The sequence below is a fragment of the Bos grunniens genome, chromosome 9 (genome assembly GCF_055505025.1).
Source record: "Bos grunniens cultivar Pamir isolate PY7600 chromosome 9, Bosgru_T2T1.0, whole genome shotgun sequence".
Lineage (NCBI taxonomy): Eukaryota > Metazoa > Chordata > Mammalia > Artiodactyla > Bovidae > Bos > Bos grunniens.
In genome coordinates, this window is record NC_141173.1 from 38488876 (window position 1) to 38512732 (window position 23857).

Consider the following 23857-nt stretch of genomic DNA (forward strand, 5'->3'; position numbering starts at 1 on the left):
CAATGAATATTCAGGACTGATTTCCTTTAGGACTGACTGGTTGGATCTCCTTGCAGTCCAAGGGACTCTCAAGAGTATTCTCCAATATCACAGTTCGAAAGCATCGGTTCTTCAGCTCTCAGCCTTCTTTATACTCCAACTCTTACATCCATACATTTCTACTGGAAAAACCATAGCTTTGACTATACGGACCTTTGTTGACAAAGTAATGTCTCTTCTTTTTAATATGCTGTCTAGGTTGGTCATAGCATTATTCCTCATCTCAGTATATAATTTTGGTAATCTCAACCTAAGACACTAGACTATATAAGTAGGCTGTGTATAATATACAAACAGCATCTAAATAAATGTCTCATTCTTACCTAGGCTTTGAGGCCTTAGTACTTTTAAGATCAGAATATGAAGGGTGGGTAGTGATCATCTGACTAAGTATTGTTCCTTTAAGATTTTTATTGAATCAGAAACATCTTTTATGTCTTTTCACATTTTCACCCTTATTTGTAAAACCGGAGAAAGGCTTAAGTTAGGATGTTTATCTTCTAATTAAATTGTAGCAACTAATGTGTCAGGAAATGATCTATATATTCCTATATCATTAGCTGTGGCCAGGCAACTTAAATTGCAGGAGAGAGTCATACGGATAAAAATAAATGGAAATAAATGTAAAAATGAATGAACAGAACAGAATCTTGAATAATGTTAGAAAGTCTGTTTAATAAGTTATAATTACTGGACTCTTGGATCTGGTAATGGCAGCCCAGGTAATCAGACCAAATCTCTGAAAACAACTGGAAAAACTGGATATAACATTTTTCTTTAACTTGCTTGAGATTAGCAAACTGCTAACAATGTAATGAATATTTAGGGGCCAAGATTTACAAGAGGAATCAAACCCAGAGGGTTGAGCCCAGCCTTGGGAAATGGTTTTTCCCTAGGAACATCTATCTGCCCATTCCAGCTTAGGTGAGAGCTTTAACAATCTTATGGAGTCAGAGCAACAGAAATAAGATTGTAAAATCATCAAGAATTTAGAACCCTAGTAATTAGAACCCTAGGTGTGAGATCAGAATTCTAAAGGAATAAGTTCTAGAATTAATGTTGAACAAAAGTAAATAGGCATTCAGAGAAAAAGATTTCCAGGTAATAAACTCAATCTTTGAAATTGAATTAAAGACAGCTAGTATCTCTACTTGTCTGTGCAAAGTAAACATTTATCTTTCCTGAAAAAAGACATTGTGACATTGTGATAGTCTCAAATAAAATTTACAAACTTTTATATGCAATTTGTGGTAATTAATTCAGAAATTACCTGACAAGAAAGGAGGTAAAACAATATGATTGCAAATTTATGGAGATAAAAAGACAATAGAAATAGACCCATAGGTTACATAGATAATGAAATTATTAGATCCAAATGTTAAAATAATCATGCTTGATATGTTCAAAAAATGAAAGGACAAAAAGAGAATTCTAGAAAAAAAAATTGAAATTATATTAAAAAACTAATAATTCTAGAAGTGAACAAGTGTAAACAACAATTATTAGTAATTAAGTGGATGAGTTTGATAACTGATTAGACACAGTGGAAGAAGGAATTAGTTAGTGACAAGACTCAAAACAAAATACCCAAAATGAAGCAGAGAGACAAGTAAAGAAAAGACAGAAGATAAAAGGAAAAGACAAAGTCTTAAATATGTGTATTGGGAGACCTAGGAGGAAGAGAGAATTGAGGAGAAGCTATTTTCAAAGAAGTAATGATAGAGAATGTTTAAAGTTAATTTAAAAATTAAACTATAGATTCAAAAACATAATGTAAAACTGCTTAAAATATAAGGCAAAGGACAGGTTTTAATCAAATGATCAATAATTACTTTGACAACTGCTTTCTTAATATAAAGATGTAAGTCTTATAAAGTGATATCTTGAGTGTGCTGAAAGAATAGTCAAGAACTCTGTGTCTTGTGAGAATACTTTTCCAAAATTAAACTGTACTAGAACATTTAAACCAACAAACCAAAAAAATTCTGAAAAAAAATTGTCACTGACATACTTTTATCAAAAGATATACTTAAGAAGTGTTCTTCAGGCCAAAAAAAATTAATAAAGTCAGAAGGAAATATGGAAATAATAAGAGCAAGTAAAAAAGTAAATATCTGAGTGGACATAGATAAAAATTGTCTATAGGTATATAAAATATTAACTAGAATGTTTTTAGAGATATAACTCTTAAAATAAGCTGATTCAGAGACAGAATTTAGCATGTAGGATGTTTATTAAAGATAGCTTTGAGATTAATAGCCATGGGAGGGAAGAAAAGAAATAGGGATTGGAAAGAAGGAGAAATTAAGCAGGAATCCAGTCTCAATTACCATCTTGGAAGATCCTTTGGGGAGCTTTGGGTCTAGAATAGTTCACATTGAACCAAGCCAGGATTTTGTACTCTAACATTGATCAATCATTTGATGTGTTCAGCCCTAGGAAGGGGTGAAATTTTGGTTAAAGGAGCTCTCTCCAGCTGAGTCAATTCTTAAAACGGTTGACATCTAAAGGCTATTTGCCAGCAGCACTCCCAGAGGCTGGCAAATACTCATTGTAAAAGAATCTGGACGGCACATTATAGCATTCATCACAGTCCACCCATTATGTTACTCTGATCCGCTTCTTCACATATGTTCTGGAACACTTCCATCAGGTTCTGATGGATGTCTTTTCCTGGGTTAAACATAAAAGAAAAATAGTGGAAAAATAGTTCTCACTGTGACAGCATCTCAGGGTCAGGACTGATATTCATTATACCTCTTCTTCACTATCCAGTTTAGATCCCTCATCTACAGCTAGGATGTCTGCTAAACTCAATGGTTTCTTTCAGCTGATGAAGCAGACCCTTACAACTGTCAATTCTTTTTCCCTCCTTGGAAAGTGAGATTTCTAATCTAGTAGAGTTTAGAGGTCTATGCACAAGTTCCCTCAAGCTGGTCACTCTTACTGGTAATTCCTGATCTCTATTCCTAAGAATTATTCATATTGGGAACACTACCATGGTGAAAGTACATGTAGAATTTTAAATCAAATTGCATACTATACCTGGAGTGTATTCCATTCTCATAAAATAATACCTTCAAACTGGCACATTAGCTACATCTTTAATTGGTTCAGTGTAGTCAACTTTCCAACTAATGGTTATTGATCTTCTGAAGAGATCATGGTAAATCAAGGATTAAGCATGTGCACAACCCTGAGAAGTGACTCCTTAAACTTTGTACCTGAAGTACCTCTCACTTTAATCTAATCCAAGCTCAGAATCTGAATATATTCTGACCTCAGATAACTTGTCTTTTCCTATAGATTTGATGACTAGATGAAACAACCCTAGCTCTGATCTTCAGCAGGATGCTTCTTCACCATTGTCTTTCAGAACTACTCTTGGGTGGATGTACAGTATGACTGCCATCTATTTTCAGCTCCCACTCACATACTGAGACAACTTATTCATAACTAAGCTCAAACGTTTCCTTTCTCTGCCATTTCCTTGCAATAAATCCCTCACACAACACAGGTGTGAGCTGAGAGAGAGGTACAAATGCAAGAGTAGTGCATGGCATGTGGGTCTGACAACTTCCCATACAACTTGATTATATACTCTAATCCTGCTTATTCTTATTCACAGGTGTACTGTTTCTACCTTATAACAGTGATCATTGCTAGATCTGCTTAATGCAAGATTGCATGACTTGATGGTTCTTACAGAATCTGGCTCGTAGTAGGAAGTTATGATCACATGCCTACCAGTGTCCCATGTCAGACACTTTACATCTACAGTGGCCGTGTTGTACATAAGGACTCATATTATGAAAGGCATAGCATTCTCTTAAGCAGATGGCATGGCCTTGCTTTGAAACCTATGGGTCTATGTTGTAAAGTGAAGTGAAGTCGCTCAGTTGTGTCCGACTCTTTGCAACCCCATAGACTAGCCCACCAGGCTCCTCCATCCATGGGATTCTTCAGGCAAGAATACTGGAGTGGGTTGCCATTTCCTTCTCCAGGGGATCTTCCAGACCCAGGGATCGAATCCAGGTCTCCTGCACTGCAGGCAGACGCTTTAACCTCTGAGCCACTCTTCCACTATTGTTATCTCTAAAATAATATTATCTGCCTGGTCTCATGGCTCAACTGACAGGGTTGCCTGTGTAACAGTCTGGACCTATTATCTTGGTAACATTTATTTTCCATCCTGTCAAGAACAGTGTAAGGTCTTGAATTTTGCACTACTTACAAGTTAGTTAGTCTGCAACAGTCTGATGAATATATTCTGCTGGCAGAATATATGAAAATCCTTTTATTACCTCTATGACTTGCAATTTATTACTCATAGCAATAGCAGTAACCAGAGTATCCCCATTTTTGCACTGGCTTCCTAAACTCCAGTTTCCATAGGTAACATGAAAATGGTCACGAGCTGGACACCTATACAAGCAGTAATTTGTGTTACAGGAAAGAAACACTGAGTTGAGGGAAGCCAAATATTTTATTGGGCTTTGCTGATAGCTCAGTTGGTAAAGAATCCACCTACAATATAGGAGACCCCAGTTTGGTTCCTGGGTTGAGAAGATCTGCTAGAGAAGGGATAGGCTACCCACTCCAGTATTCTTGGGGCTTCCCTGTGGCTCAGCTGGTAAGGAATTCGCCTGCAATTTGGGACACCTGGGTTCGATCCCTGGGTTGGAAAGATCCCCTGGAGAAGGGAAAGGCTACCCACTCCAGTATTCTGGCCTGGAGAATTCCATGGACAGAGCACCCTGACAACCTACAGTCGATGGGGTAAAAAGAGCTGGGCATAACTTAGAGACCAAGGAACAACAGCAAAGTATTTTCATGTAAAAGAAAACTAAGAGAAAATTCAAGTCCATGGGGTTGCAAAGAGTCAGACATGACTGAGTGACTTTCCTTTTCACTTATGCCTGCCTTTTGCTCTTGAGAAAGATACTATCTTTATTTTCCAAGGTTATTGAGGGTAAAACATACTTGAAAAGATAGTCCAGAGCAATGGGCAGTCAGTATCTTGGTGGTAAGACATACAGAATGTAGAAGACCTTAGGAAAAGGTTTCTTGCCAAGGCCTCCAACATACTAGCCCTTTTTGGCTCATCTAGTTCAATTACCATGATATTATCAATGTAGTAGATTGGTGTAATATTGTACACAATATTCATTCACTCCAGAGCTTCTTGGACTATATTATAACTAATACAGGGAGATTATTAACATACTCTGGGGCAAAATTTAAATCTGTTTCCATGTAAGTATGAAATGTGTCTTATCTTCTTTTCTAATAGGGATGAAAGAAAACATATTAGCCAAATTAATAGTTCCATATAATGTCCCCAAAGCCATGCTCTGGAAAAGATAACATACATCTGGAAAGGAAGCTGCAAGTTGTTTATTACTTGAATAGCTTTACTCCACAAAGAGCTTTGGAATAGAAATCAACCTTCAGAGATGCCTCAAGTTGGCTAGATCTTTACTGTCCCGCATCAGTTATTAGATGAAGGCTGACCCAGAAAGAAGTGTGACCTGGTGTGAGGTGGCTCCATGCAGTTGAGGCAATCCTAGAAGAGGGTAACATCATAAGGCTGCCATGCAGATGGGGCAGAAAGTCCTTCAGTGAAGGGGGATCTGGATGACACACTATAGTGTCTGCCATGATACAGTTAAAATACACCACAAAAGCTGGCAGATCAGCAGGGATAAAAATTGAGTTAAAGAATTCAACTTTGCACTTTCTTGGATGAATTAGAAGTACCACTTTAATTATACACTGCACAATTTCTACTACATTTTGAAAAAGGTAAAACTATGGAGACAATAAAAAATCAGTGGTTGCCAGAGGCTGAAGGATACTGAAAGGGATGCATACACAGAGCACAGAGGATTTTTTTAAAGTAGTAGAAATACTCTGAATGATACTATGATAATGGATATATATTATTATATCTTCAAACTTATAGAGTGTATAACACCGAGAGTGACCTATAAGGTAAGCTATGAACTTTAGGTGATTGTGATGTGTCAGTGTGAGTTTATCAGTTGTAGAAAATATATCACTCTGGTGGGGGATTTTTGATAATGTTGGTACAGAGGGCAAGGGGTATACGGGAAATCTCTATATTTTTCTCTCAATTTTGCTGTCACCTAAAAAACTGCTCTAAAAATTGTCTTGAAAGAAAGTGCTGCTTTATATTATACTCTTATTTGTTATTGTATGATGTATATTGCAATTTCTAGAATAATACTAAACAACAGTGCAAGAGTGAATATTTACAGAGCTAAGAGTGGGAAGGTTGTAGATTAATAAAAATCAATCCAAAGGAAGGCAAAAAATGAAATGATAAGTACACAGAGTATGTATAGCAAGTGATTAAAATGTTACATTTAAACCAAATATATCATTATTTACTTCTCATTTTATAATTGTTACATTAAATTTGATAAGCTGAAATAAAAGAAGAAATAGATAAATCCATAATCATAGTGGGAGATTCTATTACACTGATAGAAAAATCAAGAAGAAATTAAGATTATAAAATATTTGAACAAAAAATTAGCAAAAGCAAAATAGCTGATATATACAAATCATTGCGTTCAAAAATGGCAGAAACTCACGTGTAACATATTTTTCAAGATCCCATAGAATATTTGTGAATGGTTACCAAATATTAAATCTTAATATCTCAATAAATCTCAAAGTATTATTATCATCCAGTTCATGTTCTTTGACTATACTGCAAATAAGTTAAAATGTGAAAAGAAATCACTGAGCTTAAATATTAAGAAACCTATTTCTGATACCCTATGGGCTTCCCTTGTGGCTCAGCTTGTAAAGAATCCGCCTGCAATGCGGGAGACCTGGGTTTGATCCCTGGGTTGGGAAAATCCCCTGGAGAAGGGAAAGGCTACCCACTCCAGTATTCTGGCCTGGAGAATTCCATGGACAGTCCATGGAGTCGCAAAGAGTTAGACACGACTGAGTGACTTTTACTTCATTATGGATCAAAAAGAAATTATAAATGACACTAGAAAAAGAAAATTATTAATGTACCTGAAGAAACCAAAACTGAAAAAGACACATGTACCCCGATGTTCACTGAAGCACTATTTACAATAACCAAGACATGGAAGCAACCTTAATGATGATTGACAGATGAGTAGGTAAAGAAGCTGTGGTACATTTATACAATGGAATAATAATCAGCCATAAAAAGGAACACATTTGAGTCATTTCTAATGAGGTGGATGAACCCAGAGCCTATTATACGGAGTGAAATAAGTCAGAAAGAGAAAAACAAATATCGTATAAAACTCATGTATATGGAATCTAGAAGGATGGTACTGATGAATCTGTTTGCAGAGCAGCAATGGAGACACAGACATAGAGAACAGACTTCAGACAAGGGTAGGGAAGAAGAGGGAAAGGGTGAGATAAATGGAGAGAGTATTGTGGAAGCAAATACAGTAACATATATAAATAGATAGCCAATGGAATTTGCTGTATGACTCAGGGAACTCAAAATGGGGCTTGGTAATAGTCTAGAGGGGTGCAACTGGGTGGGAGGTGAGAGGGAGGGGACATACGTACACCTATGGTTGTTCATGTTGGTGTAGGACAGAAATCAAACCAATGTTATAAACCAATCATCAAGCAATTGAAAATAAATATTAAAAAATAAAATTATTAGCCTTACATAATATATTAGGAAAACTGATTAAAATCAATGATATAAACATAGGCAAGTTAGCAAAATAATTAAACCTAAAGAGAATATTTAAAAAAAATAAACAATAGAACTTAATGAAACAGCTTCTGTTTAAGTTTTCACCTCTCTACTGAAATTTTTTTCTTTTTTCACTTATTTTATCCATCTTCTCCTATAAATTATTTAACATATAAAATATTAATAGTTGCTTTTAAGTTATTGGAGTGTCTGGATTATCTGTAGGTCTGCTTCTGTTGGCTACTTTTCCTCTTGTTTATGGGTCACATGTTTACTTTTTTAAAAAAACTCATTTTTTTAATTACGTTCTACTCAGTTTATGAAGAAGAGAAGAGATTGAGCACTAATATATTTTTATTAAGATTTGTTTTACCTTTCCAAGATACTGAAAGCAAGCCTTTTTCTTTGTCTGGTGGCTAGAATGGTGATTGATTATCATATTCCTCCAAAAATCAAACTGAGGTGAGGCTGACCTGTCATTAAGCTGAGTTTGTCCCTCTTGGCCCTACTCTCATTTCCCACACCATTGATGCTGAGGGTGTGGGAAGTACTTTTTCATTGTTGGTATTAGAGCCGGGAGGGTATCAGGCCAAAGCTTCAGGTAATTGGTTTTCATCCCTAGCAGGATTCATGGATACAAGCATCATGCAAATGTGGAAACTCCACAGGTTCTCTCAGCTATCAGGACTCCATCCACTGGGGCTTTCTTAGAAAACTACTTGGGGGCCTGATGAAGTGAAGAAAGTAGGGGCTGAAAATGTCCTTTCACATGTGTGACTTTCCAAATTCCAATCCATTCTGTTAGCTCGCCATATTCTCATTTGGTTCCTCTTTGTCTCTCAATGTATTTCCATTGATGGTAAATCTGTTCCTCTGACCTCTGGCATTGAGGTTGGCTGCTCAAGCCTAGTTATGAAAACTGTTGCTACTCTTTGCTTGTCTAACAGGGGCACTTTCTCCCTACGGTTTAGTTCATCACTGCTCTTTGATAGCTTCATAAAAAACACTATATTTGATTGTGTTTGTTATTCTTCTTGTACCATGGTAGTAAATGTCTTTCACATTATATATGTTTTCTAATCAAAAAGAAATCTACCTGAGCAATTTAAAAATTTATTTTAAAAGATAAATGAATCTGCTAGAAGGCAAAAAAAATTTTCACATAAATATAGATTTACAGAATTGTATCCATTTAACAAATCTACATCACTTTAACAAAGCAAAAATGTATGTAATTTGTCCAAATTCAATCTTTTATACACAGGCTTCATTAGAGTGAAAAATATTCATTAACTATGAATTAATATCTTTTGTTGATTATCTAGAGACCATGGATAACCAGATAATAAGTAGACTTCCAGGTACATGGTGACCACTGAATTAGTTTATTTTGTAGTATTCAATTTACCTGTAAACCCATGGTAAGAAAATCTGTTAAAAAGACAGTGCCTGTTTTCCTCCTGTAGTGATAGTATCAGAACATAAGGGATTGTATAGTAAGAAGTCAATAAGGACTAGATTAAGGGTTTTTTTTTTTTTTTTTTAATTAAGAATACATAAAATACCTAAATCTAAAACAAATAAAGAAAATTTTGTCACTTATGTCAGCACTTTTTATTTCCTTCAAGAACGTTACCTTTGCTTCACAACTTGGCTGTTTGGTACAAGAGGCCTACCTTTTGGTCTATCTGAGTTTTTGACATGTGACCTCACTAAGCGTAATCATTTCTAGCTTTTATTTAAAGTGAGAGATGTTCAACTCTTTCTTTCCCTTGAACACTTACAGGCGATTGTAGGGTTAGTAATTGGCTTGATTTCAATACTGTCATGTCTCGGGGACTAGGGAGGCCAAAGCAGAGGGAGTTAGATGGGGAAATGGCTGGTGGGTGAAGCCGTCAGAACACACATAACATTTATTGATTAAGTTCGCAGTCTTAAATGGACATAGTCTGTGGTGGCCCAAAACTATTTTAATAGTAACACCAAAGACTGCTGACCACAGATCACCATGATTAATATAATGATAATGGAAAAAATTGAAATACTGAGAGAATTACAAAAATGTGACATAGAGACATGAAGTGAGAAAATGCTGTTGGAAAAATGGCACTGCTAGACTTGCTCCCTGCAGGAATGCCTCAGATCTTCAGTTTGTAAAAAATATAAGATCTGTAAACTGCAATAAAGTGAAGTACAATAAAATAAGGTATCACTATATTCCTTTTTGTATTGTCCCAAAGTCCTTGGATATTTTGCTTCATTTTTTTCCATTTGACTTTCACTTTATTGTTGACATATATCTTCAAGCTCATTAATTCTTTCAGCAGCCTTTGATTAGCCCATTAAAGATATACTTCAAGTCTGTTACAAAGTTTTTGATTTCTATGCTAGTTTCCATAATTCCCTACCAAAAGCTATACTACTGAGAGTATCAAATGAGGAATTCTCAAGAGCACCAAGTTAAATGATTTTACTCTAATGAAGCCATCAATTACACCCTTTCTAAATAGTTCACATTCTGGTTGAGAAAACTTAACAGTACTCTTTGACTGTAAGTTAATAGACAAAACAGGAAACATGAAGCTTCATTTATTCTTAACTCAGCGCAACAGAAAAGACTTTCTTTTTCTGTTCTCACACATTAGGCCATCAACTAATTTCTCTTTAAAGTCCAGGACACAGCATGGAAAAGACCTGATAATTACAAGCACACCCAGATTGCAATAAGATGACCACTTCCCACTGAGGACTTTAAGTGTTCATGGGGACCCTGCTGTGTTGAATGTAGCTTCAGTGCCCTGTCAGGAGAATGCTCTTTTTGTTCCCATACTAACTTTAGATCACTGATCTGTGGGGTCTCTCTACTATTTTGAACAAAACAGAATATTCACCTATAAATTCAGATCTCCTGAAATTCACACAAATATCCTATAAGGAAAAAAAAGCTCTTTTTCCTGTCATCTTCGAATTAGTAGCAAAGGATTTCCCAAACCTTTACAAAATGCATTTCTAACTAATAGGCTGCTACCCTGACTAGTTTTGACCAACTCTAGTAATGGAGAGCTTTCTTTTTCTCCAACCAGCATATTCCATGTGGACAGCTATTGTAATATTGGATCCAGATTGTTTCATTTCCTCATTATCCTTTTTTCATTTTATTTTCCTCCCGGGGTCTTATATAGCAACTTTTTAAGAAAATGGCACTTGCTATGTTCAACACCCACTCATACAATGGATCTTTTTTTGCAAAATAAACATCCCAAGTTCCCTTAATGATACCTTACACCACATGGCTTCCTTTACCCCATCCTGTTCCCTCTGGAGGTACAGTACTCAGAAAAGGACCTAGAAATGAAAGAGATCAGTGGGTGAACTCTAGATTACATTTGTAATACTCTGCCACTTCTTTTTGTTTGTAAGCTACTCAAAGACTGATCACTCTCTTGTCTAAGTATATCCAGTGCAGACTGTCAGGAAGGTTACAACAGGAAGATAAGTCTATCTGTAATATCTGAGGGTCCCCATTACTTTCTCATGTAGTGAGAAACATTTTGGGGCTCCCCTGGTGGCTCAGACAGTAAAGAATCCACCTTCAATGTGGGAGACCTAGGTTCGATCCATGGGTTGGGAAGATCCCTTGGAGAAGGACATGACAACCCACTCCAGTGTTCTTGCCTGGGAAATTTCCATGGACAGAGGAGCCTGGTGGGCTACAGTCCATGGGTTCGCAAAGAGGCAGACATGACTGAGTGACTAAGCACAAGCATATTACTTTCTTATAGCATGATCTTTCTTATGTGTATATGGATGCTCCCTGTCATCAAAACTTCTTTTCTTTGCCTTATCTCTGCAGGAAAATGATCTCTGTAGAAAGAGTTAATTACAAGAGCTTAATTTCAGATTTAGCTGGTGATGTTTTTCTATTAGCATCAGCTACAGAGTTGTGCACAATAAAATATAAATGTCAACCCATCTGAAATGCACATATACCCAGAAAGCACTTCAAGGATGGCTAAAGATGACATAGTCTGTATTTAGAAACACACAGGTCTGAGTTGCTTCTATTTAGGACTGGTATATTGAAAGTGTGGACCTCTTCTATACCAAGGCTACTCAAAGTGCAGTCCCTGAACAGACATATCAACAGCATTTGAGAACTTAATTGAAATGAAGGCTTGAGGCACCTCCCCAGGCTTACTGAATTAGAATACCTGAGGCTAGATTCCAGAATTCTCTGTAGGAAATTTGCAAAATACAATTTGTGTTTTCTTAACCACAGCCACTCTCATAATCTATTTGTTCCAGGTGGCTCTGGCTTCCTGTTGACATGATTTTAAGTGTGGTACCATGGAAGAACAGCATATGATTATCCAGCATTGGGTGTCTGTCATATTCAAGATTCTCAATGATCTGATTCACTACCCTTACTTTCAGCTTTCTCTTAAAGAATCTCTCTTAGGCACACTTTTGCCTGAACTATCATTTAGCCAGTGATACTCACCTTCATCTGTCAGAATTATATATCCACCTTTCAAAATAAAACCTAAAACCCTGTTACCTCCTCGTCACTTTCCTGACAAACCTAGATACTGAACCTAGGGAAAGAACTCTTCTTCTAAACCCTCCTATTATGTCATTCACAACTCTCTCATACTCACTGACATGTTCTTCTTGTGTAATTAAGTGTTCCTAAAAAACAGAAACTGAAACCAAATTTTATATACTGATAATAATTAGTATAATCACACAGAAGAAGAAAGAGGAAAAGAGAGGAAGCTCCAAGGGGGGAAGAAATTAAATTCAAGAAGATGAATTCCTGATACTGCTTGGTATTGAGTGCATCTAATTGGTTATTCTTGAGGAATCATCCTCCTAGCATCCACATGAAGAACTGCATCTCAGGATTCTCCATCTGGGGTGAAGCAGCTATAGAAATGCAAGATTAACAGGGGCTTAAAAATATCTGCCTGATGAATTGCATGTAATTAATAAATTCTTCTCTCTACACCAGAAATTTATAGTCTGATAATCTCCCCGTTGTCATTTCTTCTCCTTAAAATTCTTATGTCTGCCAACTAGATGTCTATGTCCAGTCTGTTTTGTTGTCCATGTGTTAATTTCTATAAAAACCCATAAAATAGAGTCCACAGTCTTTAATCTATTTGACAGATAAGAAAAATGACCTCCTTCTAGGGCACTGAGTATCTAATACTTTTTTTGTATGTGCACATTTTGGGGAACACTAGAATGTTTTCTATTCCAAATTTGTTTGAAAGTATCTGTAGTGAAAAATGATTGCATTTGCTTTACATTTGGCACCTGAACTAAAACTTGCTTTGCAAGATAAATTTTTATCTTGCTCCTGGCAATCATGTAAAACAAATCACTTTCTGTTTGTAGGAAATAAAAACAGCATTTGTACTTGATGCTTTGGGGAATGGAAGCTAGAAGCAATGCTGAAAGAATGATTTCTTCATAGCACAGGTACATTTCTAAAGTAAAAGTTTTGGGGGCTGAAAAGAATGCCATCTGTGTTGCCTACAACAATGTTCTAATATGGAAGGAAGTGTTCCCGCTAGATCAGCTCTTGGCAAATCTCTTTCAGTACTTTTAAATGAATCAGTATAAACTGAGTTGTTAGGTGCTTATCATGTAAATATCCTGAAGTAGTTGTATTCTAAGTAGAGTAAATTTTTTTCAATAGAAAAAATTGTAACCAAGAGTTATGGAAATTGAAATAATCATGAAAAAGTTTGCTCAGTTTATCAATAGCTCAATTCAATAATTGCTGAATGCACACTTATTATGGAGAAGGCAATGGCAACCCACTCCAGTGATCTTGCCTGGAGAATCCCAGGGACGGTGGAGCCTGGTGGGCTACCACCTATGGCGTCACAGAGTCGGACATGACTGAAGCATCTTAGCAGCAGCTGCAGCACACTTATTAAATACTCTATATTTTAAAAGAAAATATATGCTCTTCATGCCTTGGAGAAGGAAATAGCAACCTATTCCAGTATCCCTGCCTGGAAAATCCCATGGACAAAGGAGCCTGGAGGGCTACAGTTCGTGGGGTTGCAAAGAGTCGGATATGACTGAGCAACTGAGCACATGTATGACATTCTTATTCTAAGTGCTTATTATGTAAACTGTAGTATAGATATTAACATCAATTAAAACTATAGAAGAGTAATACCAAATATTAGGTTGGTCAAAAAAAGTTGATGTAAATTTTTCTGTAAGATGGTATGAAAAAAGCCAAACAAACTTTTGGCCAACCCATACATGGAGCAGGGCTTCCCTAGTAGCTCAGTTGGTTAAGAATCTGCCTGCAATGCAGGAGACCCAGGTTCAATCCCTGAGTCAGGAAGATCCCCTGGAGAAGGAAATGGCAACTCACTCCAGGACTCTTCCCTGGAGAATTCCATGGACAGAGGAGCCTGGCGGGCTATCATCCATGGGATCTCAAAGAGCCAGACAGGACTATGCAACTTTCTGTTTTTGAGAAGCAGCTATGAGGCAGAGCGGTTTGATTTTTCACACATTATGTTAAAGTTTCTATAGGTCAGATACTCTCCTGCCCCTGACTGTGTTTATGTACCCAATACTAAAGGTAATGGAACTCCTGGTGGCCTAGGAGCAAAGGTGGAAAACTTAGCATCTGCCCTTTGGAGGAAAGCAAGGGCTCTTCTTCTTCTGCCTGGAAAAATCTAGTCATTGTTTGTTTGTTTTTTAATATAGGTGATTGAGTGATTTAGATGGAAAGTGGAGGAAAGATGGATATTATGGGAAGATTCAGTGAGAGAGGAGAGAAAAGAAATCTCTAAAAGGTGAGTTTTTTCTTAAAGATATATTGTGTTATTGAAATGCTTGAATAGAACTTTTCTGTACCTAGTCTTCTAAAAGAAAACACAGTGCTTGAAAGAACATGAGGTTAGGATTTAAAATGTGCATCCATGCAAGCAATGCCTCTAAAGATATTTGTGTTACTGAACTATCCATCACAAGAATCATCTGTAAACTGAATGATAAGTGGGGTTTCCAAAGGCAAATTTTGAAGAGATTTAGAGAAAAAGAAGGGACCTACCTTTAAGAAAATGGGTAATCAGTTTAAAACTTAGCCACCACATTATTCATAATCTAAGATTTCAAGGCTTTGAAGGAATATTTGAGGGAGTTTAAATCTCAAAACTATTAATAAATCTTAATTATTAACTGAATTTGCATTTTATTAGGAGATGCTGTAGAGATAATCAATTTTCAATCCTTTTGTGCATAACCTTTGACTTAGAAATGCCCCTGAAATTATTTACAGATGTTTCAAATATAAAACAATTATAACTTAATAATCATTAATGTGATCATTTTGGATCTATGTATTAGATGTCAGAAAGATTACAGTGAAAGTTGCTCAGTTGTATCGACTCTGCTACCCCATGGACTGTAGCCTGCCAGACTCCTCTGTCCATGGAATTCTCCCGGCAAAAATACTAGAAGGGTAATCTTTCCCTTCTCCAGGGGATCTTCCCAACCCAGGGATTGAACCTAGGTTTCTCGCATTGCAGGCAAATTCTTTACTGTCTGAGCCACCAGGAAAGCCTGGTGGTCAATCATTTTACCTAAGACAGAATGAAGCTGTGATTTTTTTTATCAGATATAATTAAGTGGAAAAGTTCAACTTCATTCATGGATTGCTTACCTTCTATTCCTTAACCAAATATAATATAAATTAATTTGCCTTTTTGTCACTAAATCTAGGTCAAACTACATGTTGGTATATTAAGTGGGGACAGTTATAATTATTAACAGTGTGCTTTAAAAAAAAAAAAAGTCAATTGCTGAACTTAACATCCTAAGGCACAGTGTTTAATACCTCAAATCCAAGTTTTCTGATGTACTTAAAAAGGATAACACGTACTCATAGGGTGCTAAATTAAACACAATATATGAAAAGCACTTAGCATAGTATCTGGTGAATGAGACACATGTCATAGAGGATAGTTTTGTTATGAATATTGTTACAAATATTACTAGGCACTTCAAGTTAAATAATCAGAAAAAAAAAAAAACTTCAATTTACAGTGCTGAGATATAGTTTAAACCGACATCCTTAAGAGAGAACACTTCATTTCCATTTGGAGGTTAACATGGGTTTAGGTTTGCTCAAAATGAGTGACATATTATACTTCTCCAAACAGCAAAAACACTTGTAAAAACAAAACTATAATAGGTTAACTTGGACCAGTTTTCTAATTCCCATGAGAACTTTTATTATGTTTTTATTTCCCATAATCATATAGTCTTAGAAAGAACAGTTTGAGTATTAACCAAATTAATGATACACATAAAAATTGTTAATTTGATGATGCACTGATTTTATTATTAATGGTTTTTAATAAAATACCCTCCAATGAATAGTAACTCATAGCCCATAATTTTATTAAAATAATGATTTCAAATCATGTGGCACCCTCTAACTCAGTGAAATAGTTTTGTAGAGTTTGCATTTCATATACGTTTGGATGTGCAGCAAAGTGTTGATTCATTGCTTATAGCCAATCATATTAGTAAATGTCAAAGAAAAAATGAAACTACTTTTCTCATATTTTTACTCCATTTCCCATATGAATAAGGATGGTCTTCATATTAAAAAGTGGAAAATAGCATTAATAAGAAAGAACGGAAGTCCTTAAGGATATTAAAAAGCACAGTCTGTTGGACTAAATGTAATCTCTGATAGGACAAATGGTGTTCTGGTAAATTATTGAAGTCTGGGGGAAATTCACACATGAGATAACTGAACCACTGCTTAGAATCTCTAAGGAAACTACAGGACAAGAAAATTATCATAAATCTTGAAGATGAGCAAATATAAAGGCAATTTTTCACCATGAAATTGAACTAAACACTATTTTTTTTTTTCTACAAACTTGTCCTCAGAGGACAGTTTTTGAGTTCTGGAAAGTTGCATAGATTCATTAAAGACAAGTTATTGTTCATTAGTCTTTGTTTAATTTTTTTTTTAATAAGACATAAGGTGGGCTCTTCAAGGAGATTCTATCTATAATGTTTCTATGTGCTCTGCTCAGTCACTCAATCATCATCCAACTCTCTGTGACCCCATTGACTGTAACCCGCCAGGCTCCTCTGTCCATGGAATTTTCTAGGCAAGAACACTGGAGTGGGTTGCCATTTCTTTCTCTAGGGTTTCTCCTGGAGTCAGAAATTGAACTCACATCTCTTGGGTCTCCTGCATTGACAGGTGGATTCTTCACCACTGAGACACCTGGGAAGGCCTATTGTTTCTATACTATCTCTAAACTTTAGCATGGAATTGTAAAACTTCTGCCATAGCTTTCGAAACATTGTGAAATAATTTTATTAATAATGCAGTTTGGAATATTTATATAGATTTAAGCAGTACTGATAATTTATATAGATGTAAGCAATACTAATTTAAGCAGTACTAACAGCAGTAGTAATACAATAATAATAAAATGATGATTAATGAGTCTTGATCAACTTAAAATGGAGGACTTCCATATACAAATATTTTTCATTTAGTAGCTTATTTAAAAATTTTTCTATCACGGTAATATGCAAATATTAAAACTTTATCATATTATAAGCATATTAAAAGCGATAGTCCCTACCTTACCTTTCCCCACCTCAGTCACAAACACCAGAAGCATAATTAGTGATTTCCATGCTCAGATAAACTTAGTTCTCTCCATTTTCCCTAAATTATATATTCATATTAATATTTCTCAATTTATCCACAGTAGGTATAATTTATTGCTTGTTATACCATGCCTTTAAAGAGATAGCCTACTTAAAATTTGCTTTATTTTCAGCTCTTCTCAATAAAATAACTTTTTATTTTTTTGGTAATGACTAGAATACTATATTTATTTACTTCATTTTTAATTGAAGCATAGTTGCTATACAATATTGTATCTTATATATGTACAATACAGTGATTCACAGTTTTAAAGGTTATACTCATTTATAGTTATTATAAAATATTGACTATATTCCAGTGCTGTACAATATATCCTTGTAGCTTATTTTACAGCTACAAATTTGTAGCTCTTACTTCCCTACTTCTATATTGCCTTTCCTTCCTTCCCTCTCCCCACTGGAAACTACTAGTTTGTTCTCTACATCTGTGACTCTTCTTTTTTTTTTTTGTTATATTCACTGGTTTGTTGAATTCTTTAGATTTCACATATAAGCAATATCATACGGTGTTTGTATTTATTTCATGTATTTCACTTGACATAATGACCTCTAAGTCCATCCATGTTGCTGCAAATGGCAAAATTTTGTTCTTTTTATGACTAATATTCCATTGCATATACCACATCTTCTTTTCACGTTCATCTGTTGACGAACATCTAGGTTTCCTTCATATCTTGGCAATTATACATAATGCTGCTATGAACACTGAGGTGCATGTATCTTTTGAATCACTGTTTTTGTTTTCAGATATATAGTCAGGATACCGAGGAGTGGAACGGCTGGGTCATTTAGTAGTTCTATTTTTCTTTTCCTGAGAAAACTCCATAGCGTTTTCCACAGTTTACATTCCACTTTACGTACCTCAGTTCACATTCGTAGCAACAGTGTATACAGAGTTCCCTTTTCTCCACATCTTCACCAACACTTGTAATTTGGGTTCTTTTTGATTATAGCCATTCTGACGGTGAGAGGTGATATCTCATTGTGATTTTGATTTGCATTCCCCTGATGATTAGCAATGTGGAACATCTTTTCCTGTGCCTGTTGGCCATCTGCATTTCCTCTTTGGAAAACTGTCCATTCAGTTACTCTACCCATTTTTAAATCAGGCTGTTTTTCTTTTTCTAATGTTGAGCTGCATGAGCTGTTTACATACGTTGGCTATTAATCCCTCATCAGTCATATCATTTGCAAATACTTTCTCCCATTCAGTAGACTGTCTTTTCCCTTGGTTGATGGTTTCTTTTTCTGTGCAAAAACTTTAAGGTTTCATTAGGCCCCTTTGTTTAATTGCTTTTGTTTCCTTTGTGTTAGGAGATGGATTCAGAAAAATAATGCTGTGATTTATGTCAAAGAGTGTTCTGCCTATGTTTTCCTTTAGAAGTTTTACAGCATCCAGTCTTAGATTTAGGTCTTTAATCCACTTTGAGTTTATTTTTTTTACATGATGGTAAGGAGTGTTCTAATTTTATTCGTTTACATGTAGCTATACAGTTTTCCCAGCACTACTTATTGAAAAGACTGTCTTTTCTCTATTGCATATTCTTGTCTCCTTTGTCCTAGATTAATTGACCATAACTGCATGCATTTATTTGGAGAAGGCAATGGCACCCCACTCTGGTACTCTTGCCTGGAAAATCCCATGGACGGAGGAGCCCGGTAGGCTGCAGTCCATGGGGTCACTAGGAGTCAGACACGACTGAGCAACTTCCCTTTCACTTTTCACTTTCGTGCATTGGAAAAGGAAATGGCAACCCACTCCAGTGTTCTTGCCTGGAGAATCCCAGGGACGAGGGAGCCTGGTGGGCTGCCATCTCTGGGGTTGCACAGAGTCGGACACGACTGAAGCGACTTAGCAGCAGCAGCAGCAGCAGCATGCATTTATCTATCCTGTTCCATTGATCTGTGTGACTGCTTTTGTACCAATACCATACTGTTTTGATTAGTGTAGCTTTGTAGTAAGACCTGAAGTTAGGGAGCCTAATTCCTATATGTCTGTTCTTCCTGAAGATTGTTTTAGTTATTTAGACTCTTTTGTGCTTCCATACAAGTTTAAAAGTTATTGGTTCTGGTTCTGTGAAAAATGCCATTAGCATTTTGATAGGGATTGCTTTGAACCTTTACATTGCCTTGATTAGTATGATCATTTTAACAATATTGATTCTTCCAATCCAAGAAGAGGGCATATTTTTCCATCTGTATAATTTTGTAAACACAAGTCTTTTACCTCCTTAGATAGGTTTATTCCTAGGTATTTCATTCTTTTGATGTGACAGCAAATGGGATTGTTTTCTCAATTTCTTTTTCAGATTGTTGTTCAGTCATTAAGTCATGCCCAACTCCTTGAGACTCCATGAACTGCAGCATGCCAGACTTCCATGTCCTTTACTATCTCCCTGAGTTTGCTCAAACTTATATCCATTGAGTCAGTGATGCCATCCAACCATCTCATCCTATGTCACTCTCTTCTCCTCTTGGGCTCAATCTTTTCCAATATCAGGGTCTTTTCCAATGAGTCAGCTGTTCACATCAAGTGACCAAAGTATTGGAGCTTCAGCTTCAATATCAGTCCTTCTAATGGATATACAGGATTAATTTCCTTTAGGATTGACTGTTTTGATCTCCCTGCCATCCAAAAGATTCTCAAGAGTCTTTTCTGGCACCACAGTTCAAAACCATCAGTTCTCTAATGCTTAGCCTTCTTTGTTGTCCAACTCTCAGATCCATACATGACTACTGGAAAAACTATAGCTTTGACTATATGCACTTTGTTGACAAAGTCATGTCTCTGCTGTCTAGGTTTGTCATAGTTTTACTTCTAGGGAGTGAGTGTTTTTTAATTTCATGGCTGCAGTCACCATCCACAATGATTTTGGAGCCCAAGAAAATAAAATCTGCCACTGTTTCCACTTTTAACCCTTCTATTTGCCATGAGGTGATGAGACCAGATGCCATGATCTTAGTTTTTTGAATGGTGAATTTTAAGCGAGCTTTTTCACTCTCTTTCTGATCATTCATTGTTAGAATAAATGTATAGAAATGTAAGCTATTTCTCTATATTAATTTTGTATCCTGAATTTATTGATGAGCTCTAGTAGCATTCTGGTGGCATCTCTATGATATATATATATATATATATATATATATATATATATATATATATACACACACGAATTCCTGGGTGTAATTGTTTTTCAAACACAGTGTTTGAACCCCTTGATTACTAGATAAATATAATAATTGCTATTGATGTTTAGTTTCTAAGTCATGTCTGACTCTTTTGCAACCCACGGACTGTAGCCCATCAGGCTCCTCTGTCCATAGGATTTCCCAGGCAAGAATACTGGAGTACGTTGCTATTTGCTTCTCCAGAGGATCTTCCTGACCCTGGGTTTGAACCCATGTCTCCTGCATTGGCAGACAGATTCTTTTCTGAGCCTGCCAATCTATATACAGGGAAGTCCCAAGTATAGTAATACCCATAATGATTCCTTCACTTATCATCTTTCTGTCCACTAACTTGACGAACTATACTTTGACTTTTGCATTGCCAATATTGGTGACATTTAGATTCTATTTTAGGCTTCTTGATAGTTCAGTTGGTAAAGAATCCACCTGCAATGCAGGAGACCTGGGTTCGATCCCTGGTTTGGGAAGATACCCTGGAGAAGGGGAAGGCTACCCACTCCAGTACTCTGGCCTAGAGAATGCTATGGACTGTATAGTCCATGGGGTTGGAAAGAGTCAGACATGACTGAGTGACTTTCACTTCCACTTTAGATTCTATTCTGCCATTATGACAAAGCTTCCAAGCTTTATCTGACAGTTCAGCCTAAAAGTGGAAAACAAATATAGTTTTGATATTATTTTAATTATATGCACTGTGCCCCATGCATACTGCAGTACTTTATTTCAAATAGATTTCTACTCTGCCACTCAAGAAAGCATGCTCAAATGAATTCTCCATCATGAAACTCCAGTAAGTGGGCAAATATGTCATCTATTTTAAATTTGACCATGGTTATGGTAGGCAGAATTATAAGATGACCCCAAATTCCTACTTCCTTGTGTGCAGACTTTGGATAATCTTCACAGTGTAAATATCATGGACTGTAGTCCTATCATTAGATTGTATTATATGACACCATGGACTTTAAGAAAGGAAGAGGTCTACATGAGTCCTTTAAATTTGGGTATTAATTTTATATACAGAGGAGTCAGAGAAAGAAGTCAAAGAGATTAAAATCTGTTGACTTGGAAAGATAAATAGCTGTGCTGTGAAACATCAATGAGAGGGGTTATCCTCCAGGAACTGAGAACAGTGCCTTGCTGACAGTTAGCAAGAAAACCTTAGTACTATGGGTATAAGGAAACAAATCTAGCCAAAATCTTGAATGATCCTAGAAGGGGATTATTTCGCATGGAAGTCAGATTAGAACTTAGTCTTGCAACAGTGACACTTTGATTTCTGTCTCGTATGAGACCCTAAGCAGAAAACCTAATTACACTGTGCTAGTTTTCTGACCTATAGACTTCAAGATCATAAATGGTGAACTAAAAAACTGGTATTGTTTTAAGCAACTAAATGTGTGGGAATTTGTTGCACAGTAATAGAAAACAAATACAACATTTACAACTGTGTTTGGAGAATTAAAAAATCCCTGAAGATAGGATTTTTTTTTCCTTTACTTTTTGAGGTGATTTTAAAACATATCCACAACTTTGATATTCTTTCTGTAAGATGTAGAATTTAATCCGTCTCCACTTGATACAAGCTGATGTTAGTGACTTGCTTTTGATGAGAAGAATGTGTATAGCATAGGTGACATTATTAACTTCCCAGACTAGCTTGAAAAAAGTGATAGATACTCAAACTGGAACCAATCAAGACATCCTTCAATAGGATAATGGATAAACAAATTGTCCTAGGTTTATATTATAGAATACTTCATGATCAAGAAATAAAGCTGTCCATTTATAGAACAATATGTTTGAAGCTTAAATGCATATTTCTAAGTAAAAGAAACCAGTCTTTTAAGACTGCATGCTGTATTATTACATGTATATGATGTACTGGAGAAGGGAAGACTACAGAGGTGGAAGACAGATCTATGTTGCCAGAGCATGGAGAAGGGAGGGGGTTGAATAGGACTAGATGAAGCACACAAGATAATTTAGAGCTGAGAAAATACAGGACGCCATTTGACAAAACTTCTGTCAAACCCCATAGAACTTTACAACATAAACAGTAAACTTTAATATATGTAAATTTTAAAAAAGGCCACAGGATCTCAGGATGGAATGTAGAATGTGACAAAAGAATCTAAATATATTACAAATACATGATGTAATCTAACTGAAGGGAGTGAAGAAAAAGAGGTAATGGCCTACCTACATAACTTTGGAAATGACTGGAAAATGTAAAACTAAACACAAAGGAACTGTATGCAAACTTTACACTCTAATTGGTAAAACTGTTTCTCATAAAAGTGCATATTAATAATTATGAAGCCATTTTATATCTATACTGGAATAAAAAATAAGTAAATAGATGGCAGATGATAGAAGTCAGGTGTATTTACTGTTGGAGTGAGAAAGTAAAAATCGCTCAGTTGTGTCCGACTCTTTGTGACTCCATTGACTATACAGTCCATGGAATTCTCCAGGCCAGAAGGCTGGAGTGGGTAGCTATTCCCTTCTCCAGGGGATCTTCCCAACCAGGGATCGAACCCAGGTCTCCCTCATTGTGGGCTGATTCTTTACCAGCTGAGCCAATGAGAAGTTCAGATAAACAATAGGAGAAAGCTAGAATTAAACCCAAAGTATTTAGACTCTGGTTTAGCTTAATATAAATGCTGATGGATATATAAATAGATAGACATGTGTATGTGTCCATGCTTTAATGTACATGCATGTATTTCCTCAATTTACTGGGAGGACCTAAAAAAGCATGAGCTTACTCACTGTCCAGATATTAGTTTACAACCCCATTCTTCAATAAAATTTAGAAGGTTTTGAGAAATGGCTGAATCTAGGACTAGGACCTAAACAAGATTAGCCTAGAGCATCTTGTGTTAGAAAGGACATACTGCTAATGACTGATGCTGAAACAATTTGAGCAGTGAGATAGATAACTAATAACGGAGTATTGAATTATAACAAAGTATAAAATAAATATCGACGAATCCAGACAGATCTGATTGAAAACTGAATGAGAGAGAAGAGATAAATCTTCCATACAGAAGAATTCCAAATGATGTATATAGTTACTACTCCCTCAAAGAAGTAGAACATAACTCCTCACTCCTCAAGCACGGGCTATGCTTTTTCACTTGCTTCCAAATAATG

The 23857-nt window shown here is 36.0% G+C and overlaps 1 long non-coding RNA gene across 1 annotated transcript in view; it reads right to left on the reverse strand.

The window, feature by feature from the left end:
• Positions 1-2253: 2253 nt before the first annotated feature.
• The window catches only part of LOC147365813 (uncharacterized), a 277541-nt gene continuing 255937 nt past the window's right edge, over positions 2254-23857 (reverse strand). The window contains exons 3-4 of the long non-coding RNA XR_015132807.1: positions 11048-11113; positions 2254-2712 (exon numbers count right to left, since the gene is read on the reverse strand). This is a non-coding gene — a long non-coding RNA (uncharacterized LOC147365813). The remainder of the gene's footprint in view (positions 2713-11047; positions 11114-23857) is intronic.